The following is a 3,591-nucleotide window of genomic DNA, read 5'->3' as shown; positions in this document are numbered from 1 at the left end:
ACCTTGGGGAAAATCCATACTTAGAATGAAAGATAAGGAGAATATAAAAGACATAGACAAGTAGAAAGGAGGGTGACCAAGAGAGATATTACAGGCATTTTAAGAATAGGGGCCATTAATACTAGCAAATAGTGAAGAGAGTGTAAAGCCAAGCACAAGCAGCTTTCCAGAGGACTGCTGCTATGAACAGCTTTCAAGGTTCTGATTACACAGTATAGTGAACTCACTATTTATTCAGTAACAAACTAAGACAAAACATTCACAGAAATCAAAGTACAGCTATCACAATGTTAACAACTTGTCATTAAAATGGCCACATTATTTTCACCAAAGTGGTCACATAGTTTTAAACAAAGCACAATTATTTAGTCAATCACAAAGTCCACCCCTAGGTCACATTGTCTTAATCTCTTCAATCAAAAAGTCTTCTTTTTTCTTAATTGGAGATTAATTTCCAATTATCCTCAATTAGTAAGTCCATAACTCCATCATCTAAATGTAAAGGTCAAAGTTCTCCACCCCTAGTAAATCATGATCTTCTCAGTTTGCATTAAATGCCCAAGGAGAGGTCTTTCCATCTTGACTCAAGGCTGGCTCTCAGCTTCCATGATTCCCCTTCCATGGTCCCAGCTCCTGCCAGCTTCTTATTGTCCAGCGCCTTGTCCAGTTCCTGTTCCATACTGAAGTTCACAGTGTCTAGTCTACCTCAACTCCTTCACAGTTTCAGTCCCTGGGAAGACAAAGCTTAACAAAGCCACAATAACATTCATGCACATTGCTGGCATTTTCATCAATTCACTTTCTGCCTGTGAAATCAATATAGAACCAACAACAAGGTCTGAGGAATCAACACAAATCATCAGCATGGTCCCTGGACCTCTGAAATCATCAGCAAGACCCTCCTCCAGGATTTCTGTAAACACACAACAAGAAAATTCTCTTTCAGGGCTTCTGAACCAGCAGCAAGTTCCCAGGGCTTTTGTAAGAACAGCACTGTCCTCCATTAGCAGATGAATCTGACAAAGTAACATCAAAACAGACAGACAAAGTACAAACACCACAGCTGTGCGTCCTCCCAGTTCTCCTCTCTTCTCATTTCTCCATCCTTCTCAATTCTCAGTTCAATCTTCAATTCTCATTTCTCTTTTTGGTTCAGTTCTCAGTTCTCTTCTCTCTTCAGCAGTAGCAGCTCAGCCTCCAGAGGCTCGCTCCCAGAAGCTCTGGCCTCTCTCAGCATGGGTTTTTCCTTATATATGGTATTAGCTCCTCCCTGTTCTGCCCCTTCCTGTTACATCAACAAGTCCACCCCACTGTGGGATTCATAAATTCTGGGTCTTAATACTTGACTTGAAAGTAAGTGCTAAGTACCTATTTGATTGCAAATACAAGGGACAGGGAAGATCTTCAAAATCTCATTACTGGAAAAGGTAACTGCATTTGGCCCAGAAGTCACAAGGATAGTGGTGACTTTGGAAAAAGTAGTTTCCATAGAAACTTTCGCTAGAAAGTTTAGCAAGATAGAATACCAGTTAAGAAGTGAGTGGGTGATGAATAAGAGGAAGCAGAGAACAGACTAATCATTAAGAAAACTTACCAGTGAGAAGAGAGATTTAGGATGATAGCTGGAGGGGGTGGCAGGGTTCTTTGAAGATAAGGGAAACCTTAGCAAGTTTCTTGGTCATAGGAAGAGATTGGAAAAGGTAACAGTTCAATTTAACAGTCATTCAAGTACCTACTTTGTGAAAGACTCCATAACAATTTAACAAGTCCAGAAAACAAACATTAATTAAGGCCTTACTATATGCCAGGATCTATCCTGAGTGCTGGGGTGATAAAGAAAGGCAAAAATGGCTCCTGTTATCCAGGAGCACACAATCCAATGGGAGAGACAAGATACAAACAAGAGGGAATAACATAGATGTGGTAAAACAGAAGCAATCTCAGAAAGAAATAACTAGTATTTAGGGTGACTAAGAAAGGCTTCATACAGAAGATGGGGTTTTAGTATCTGAGCTTTAAAGGAAACCAGGGAAGCCAGGAGGCAAAGATGAGGAGAGAGATCACTCTAGCATGGGAAACAGCTAATAAAAACACAATTGAGAAATAGAGTGTCTTGTGTGAGAAACAGTCCTGGGTCACTTGCTCATAGAACACATGCAGAGGAATAAGGTAATAAGGCATAAGAATACTACAAAAGTAGAGGGACCAGTTTATAATGGACATTAAAGGCAAAGCAGGGGATTTTGTATGTGACTCCAGAGGTAATAGGGAACTTCTGAAGTTTATTGAGTGGTGGGGTGACATGGTCAGATCTGCTTCTTAGAAAAATCAGTATGACAGCCGAGTGAAGGACAGACTGGGATGGGAAAAAACAATTTAGGGAAGTCAACCAGCAGGCTATTGCAATAGTCCATATTTGAGGTGATGAAGGATAGGGTGGTGGCAGTGTCAGAGGAGAGATGGGACATATGTGAGAGATATTGTAAATATAAATGCAACAGCATTTGGGAATTGATTAGCCATTGGGAGGGGGGAGCATGAAAGAGAATGAAGAGTCACATGCCTGGGTACCCGGGAGAATGGTGGTTCCTTTAATAGTAATAGGGAAGAAAGGAATAGGAGAATGTTTGAGGGAGAAGTATCTTTCCAGATATACTCCACTCCTTCCTGGTCTCCTTGACATTCCCCAAACCTAGCACTGTATATCTGGCTTCTATGTTGACAGGCTGCCCTGCTAACCTGGAATGCATTCTCACAATCACCATACTTAGAACTGGAGTTCACCCCTAGGTTCTTAACCTTTTTTTTTTGTATCATGGATCTCTTTGGCAACATGGTGAAGCATATGGCCCCATTTTCAAAATAATGTTTTTAAATGCATAAAATAAAACTACTTATGCTGAAATATAGTTATTAGTTTTTTAAACCAACTTTTATGATAGCTAGCATTTACATAGTGCTTTACAAAATATTATCTCATTTTATCCTTGTAACAGTCCTGGGAAGGAAGAGCTATTTTATCCTCATTTTGTAGATGAGGGCACTGAGGCAGACAGAGGTTAAATGACTTTCTCATGGTCGCACAGTTAGTGTCTGAGGACATATTTGAACTGAGGTCTCTTTGACCCCCAGGGTCCAGCATTTTATCCATTGCACAACCTAGCTAGTTCAAGGATTCAAGTTCAAGAATCCTTGATCTAGTCCAATCCCTTCATTTTATAGATGAGAAAACTAAGGTCCAAAGAGAATAAATAGATGATTTACCAAAGGTCACAAAGATCGCAAATAATAGAGCTGAGATTTGAACACATATTCTCTGACTCTAAATTAGGGCTCTTTCTACTATTACATGAAACCTCAAAGGTTTCAGAGGCTGTACCAGTGGAAGTTTCTACTAAGCCAGAAAGGCTTTGAGTGTAATCCTTAAGAAATTTTCACTTGACCTTACTATCTCCTCAAAACTATTGTTTTAGATCCCTTTTTCCTTTCATAGCCAAACTCCTAAAAAAGGTTATCTCTCTCTCTCTCTCTCTCTCTCTCTCTCTAGTACCCATGGATTTGTTTATCTCAGACTAGAAGAATTGTGCTCTT

The sequence above is a fragment of the Petaurus breviceps genome, unplaced genomic scaffold, assembly GCF_028583685.1.
Source record: "Petaurus breviceps papuanus isolate PSGF00001 unplaced genomic scaffold, PetGlider_PUasm1.0 91133, whole genome shotgun sequence".
NCBI lineage: Eukaryota > Metazoa > Chordata > Mammalia > Diprotodontia > Petauridae > Petaurus > Petaurus breviceps.
This window is presented reverse-complemented; position numbering follows the sequence as displayed.